Below are 5,433 nucleotides of genomic sequence, written 5' to 3'. Positions count from 1 at the left end.
AAATGCACAAAATAATATTTGATGATTCTAAGAGTAGGTTTCCTTTGTATATATATAGAAAATACAAGGGGTATAATTATAATAAAATGGTATCATGGGGGTTTGTAGCCTATATAACAATATAACAATAGAAATGAAAATTCCAAATATCTAGTGATTAACATGGTGTTTTAGAGTTAACATATAGCTTATATAAGGGTTAAAATCTCCCCTCCCACTTCAAACTAGTGTTATCATCAACACTTTAGTAATTGCTAGTGATTTTGGAAGAATAAGTCATCTTCCGATGCGATCTCATCCACAAGTAAGTTCTTTTGTTTCATGTTGTATTACAAAATTTCTTGGTAATTAGGCTTCTTAATCCTTGTTTTACAGATTGTTTCTACTTCCACTCTAGTTTATCATGCTTCATTTATCTCTGGAATAGTTCTTGGTTACAAATGAATAACATGTACATGATCTCAATTAAGTGGAAACACTTAGGAATTATCCCAAAATACTTTGGATGGTAGTTGAAAGATTTATGGATACCCCCTAGTATATATGATATTGGAGTTTAAAAATGTACTCAATAGAATTGTGTTATTACACCCTAGTATGCCATTTTAAGTAATTTTGTCATTCCGTTAGAGCATATAACTATAGAGGGATTCCCTTGGATAACTCTCAGATCAACTAACTTTCCTTGAAAGGTAAATATTATGAAGAGATATTGAAATCTAAAGGTCATTTATCCCAATAATTGTAACCACTGGACTCATAATACAAAATCCATTTGTATTGAAATCATGGGAATATATAAGAAATAATACCTCATATTGAGATTGATACTATGGCACTTCCTTGAAAAATTAATGTTCCCTCCATATTAATTCATTACTTGAAACTTTTGTGCTAGATATATGAGATAATTAAGAATTTTTATTAATTTCTAATTAATGAAGTTATTTGTATTTCCAAAATTGATCAAAATTATTGCCCTTTTATTTTAGATATATCCTTCTATATTGAGGGCTTGTGGAGTGTTGATGCTAGCTAGCATATGATACGATATTGTTAGAGTAGTATTTTATTTCACTAGATCAATTTTCAGTTCCAATTCTTGATCTTCTTTCTCTTCAAAGTCTATGTAGAATAATTTTTTCTCACTACATTTATGCCCATTACTATACATTGTATCCCAGTTAAAGCATATCCCTTTTTCTCTTCTCTCCTTTGCTTGTTGTGGAGTCAACCTTGTTGGTTTAGGAGATGCAGCATGATATTTGTTGTAGTTAAGTGATTGATTTGCTATTGGCCATGTTTTTACTTTCTACTTTTCTTTCTAGAATGGGTGCATTCTTTATATATTTAGGTTCAAAGGTACGCAACTCATTTTGGATTATTTCCTTTAAATTTCTTATGAATAGGTCTAACAAGTAATCCTATCCATTGTTCTTTACATTGCGAATCAACTTTCAAAATTGTTGAATGTGCTTCATAATTGCACCTTTTTGTTGAAGATTGAGAAGTCGACTAAAGAATGTGTTTCTCTTAATATACACATAACGTTTTATCAATTCCTTTGTAAAAATGAAGAAACATAAAATAATCCATTTTCCTTTCACAAATCCATTAATACCATACATGTTTTCCTTATTCCAAAAACAAGGACGCAATATTTAGCTTTTCTGCGTATGCCACTTGGTGTAGATCAAAACATTATTGCATATGAAATGTCCATGTTACAAGATCATTACCAACAAAGTTCATCATATCAATTTTTGGAATATAATACTCCCTTGGTGCTAACTTGAATCCTCAATTATGTGGACCTTAGATTGAAAATTCATGATTACGGTTCTTTGATTAAGTATTTGTTCGCTCCAATTGTGGTAACATACTTTCCATATGAGATTGGTTGTCAACATCATGCTTCTCCTTATGTTCACGATTTCATTGTATCTCCACATCTCTCTTTGGCATATCCTTTGATAGAATGTTTTCTAACTATTTTCTTTCTTCTTAGCCTTAAACTACCATGGATATTCCACAGGACAATTTGTCACAACAAATCTTATAATATTATATTAAAAATGTGAAATTCTACACTATTATAGTTTTATTCAATTTCTAGATCTATATATTTTACTATAATTATTACATGCATACGAATGGAAATTATGAAAAAATAGAGAACGGGAAAATACATCTCACACACACACGTAATATACAATGTATGCTTTAGGAAAACCTTTTGGGAGAAAACCCAACTAGAAGGTGAGGTCTCCTTGCTCTCTTTCTCAGTCTTAAATATGGTTGCAAGTACAAAGAATTATGGCATCTGGACCATGGGCTACTAAAGTGCACAAATCCTCTTTGTGTTATCTCCCCTATCCATCTTGGCTATTTTTTCTCATTTATGGAACAAATGGACTCAAAAGAATGGAAATCATCTTCCTCCTTGTGGTTCAGTTAAAACATAACCCAACAAATTACTAGTGGTTAAGTTTGGCTACAACAACTCTTAACTAATGTTACAATATAGACTCTTATAGAGTATTTTACATCAAAATCACATTTCTATACCCTTATTTCCATGAATAATGGGAGTTTCCATGACATCCTCTTGAAGTATGGTGGCAAAAATAGGAAGGTCATTTTCTAAGTGGCATAACATTTGTATACAGACTCTGATTGACACACTTCTTACACCGTTGCAAAGACATTTGTGTTTATACTAGTATGAAAAGGTTGTGAATTAAAGAAGAAAATTTTTACCCCAATAAAAATCATTCGATGCCTTGAAACACTCCTAGAAGGTTTCATAACCCATTTTTCCAAACTGGATCCCACAGTAAAAATAGTCCTGTGAGCTAATTGCTCCACTTTTTCCAATCTAAGTGCATCAAGATGGATGAAAAACAATATAATGATACAATATAAATAATCTTCCTTGATGATTTTTCATATATATTCCCACACACATTTTATTTTTTGCTTTAGTTTCATTCATATTCGTTTATATTTCTCTTTTCATATTTTCTTGAGGACATGATAAATTAACCTTTTTCAACATACTATCATTGATTTATTTAAATTTCTTCTCTAATTGAGATAACGTAAATTCTAATTCTTTTCATTCATCATGAGCTAGGGATGAGCCTTTAGTAGTTTAAAATGGTGTAGTATCTCTTTTTGGAGGTGTGTCAAAAAACAATAATAGTACTTACCCGTTATCACAATTTTCATTCACCAAGAAAAGGGATCCTCTAATCAATAGTTAGGTCACTAGTAAGCTACATACCTTAATTTAGAGAAAGTGGGAAAGGCTAAAGTTTTATTGATATATATTTATGATTAGAGCCCTTCTAGATATAAATATTTCTTCAGTAATACCCTAATATTTTGTTTTTGATATGTCTTTTGATACTGAAGAGAAATTTATTGTAACTTTCCCAAAACTTGTTAATTTTTGGCCTCTTCCCATAATATAATATTTATAGTATGACATCTGTCTAATGTTTCAAATATAATTATGAAATATTTTATTTAGGTACTTTTTCTATGTATCCTAGAATCCTTAAATATTTCCCAATCTAAGTCTCCCAAATAGGAAGATATAACAAAAATACCAAGCTGACCTATTTAAAATTTATTGTAGGACTATTCATAAAGCCTAGCTTACATACGATATAATTGTGAAAGTGTATCAAACCAAATTTGGAGTGTTTAAATAGATGTTTCTAGAGATTTACCCTTAATGTGGTCCAAATTATGGTGCTTGAAAACTCACAAGAAAAAAAATTGTTCTAAAAATGGCAAACTAAATTTTTTGAACCTAATTTGAGGAGCATTAATGAATCCATAATTAGTTAGAGAATATATCTGAAATTATAATGAGATAGTATTTGAAATTTGAAGAAGATACTCACCATATGTTTTCCATGTTGTGATCGACGTTTCATAGTCTAAATCCTCATGGAAAGAATGTCATAGTGAAAATGTTTATCTATCCTATTTGAGACTCATTTTAGAACTATTCCAAAATTCTAACTTCCTTGGAGTATATCTTCAAAAATACAAAAAAGCAAGGTCTCAAGTTTGGAAAAAACATTCCTGGAGATGTATTCAAAATATTCTCCAAGTTCACTACCTAAAATTTCCCATAAATAAATTTACAGCAAAAATTCCACAATGACCTATTTGAAATAACAAAACCATAGGATCATGAGCTCCTATAAAAAAAGTTCCAAACATTGCACTTTAAAAATGATATGAAAACAATAATTATAGTACTATTCAAGTGGAAAACTCATTTTACAATGAATAGCATGTATAAGATAATATTTGATGATTTTTGGACTAGGTATCCTTACCATATATAGGAGATAAGAGGTAAAATTATAATAAAACAGGACCATGAGGGTTTATAACCTACATAACAATATAAAATAGAAATATGATCGCTTAGCACCTAGTGAATAATAAGGAGTTTTAGTATCAACATTGGGCTTATATAGGGCTTATCTATACCTATACTACAAATAATGTAGTTCTCATTTGAATTCTTATTTTTGTCTTATAGGGAAACTCACTAGACTATAAATATGGTGCAAAATGTTTTTATCCTACTAAGGCATATATGAAGAGTTGTTAGCTTGTGCAAAATATTTTGTTTTTGATCACGTTTTTTATGCTTACCCTTGGAATATTAAGCATGAATATCTTGATTATTAGAGCTTGAAAGACAATCAAACCACTAGATTTTATACTATGTTGTGCTAGTACATTCATGAAAAGATAAAAATAAAGATTTATAAACCCTTCTCCCATCACATCCATAATAGTGAAAAATGCAGAACAAGATACTTCAAAATGAGCTTCTATATTGAATAAAGTTAACAAAATATAGTATTTTATTTCTATTTAGTTTTCCACATCCTTCCAATTATGCCACTAGTGATATGGATTTAGAAAAGAAGTTTTCCATGGATGCATGATCATAAAGAACAAGTGTTAAAAATTCTACTTGTCGGCCCTCGAATATGCCCATTTTTCCACTGTACAAATACCATTATTCATACCCTAAATTGCTATGTTTTTAACTCATTTCACACTCTAATTCCGCACTTTGTCGTTAATTCATATCCTACAGTTCGTGGTTGACTATCATTAGTTTTCTTGACTTGTCAGTGATTAGAGATGATTTTTTCATGATTTAGTAATGATGTTTTTTCCAATTTTATTTATTGTAGGGATTCATTTCCGAAATTATTCATATGTCAATTAAACTAGTTTCTACAGGTTAAGTACATAATGAACGTAGACTAAAATCTGAATTTGTGATCAAATGAAGAATAATATTAAACTCTTGACACATTGGTTTTGTTAAAAGAACCCTCATTCAAGTAACCCAAGAACCATTTGGAAAAATTATTCACTCAGAAGAAG

Source organism: Pinus tabuliformis, chromosome X (genome assembly GCF_031772625.1).
Source record: "Pinus tabuliformis cultivar Carrire ecotype Pingquan chromosome X, CPIR1, whole genome shotgun sequence".
Classification (NCBI taxonomy): Eukaryota; Viridiplantae; Streptophyta; class Pinopsida; order Pinales; family Pinaceae; genus Pinus; species Pinus tabuliformis.
This window is presented reverse-complemented; position numbering follows the sequence as displayed.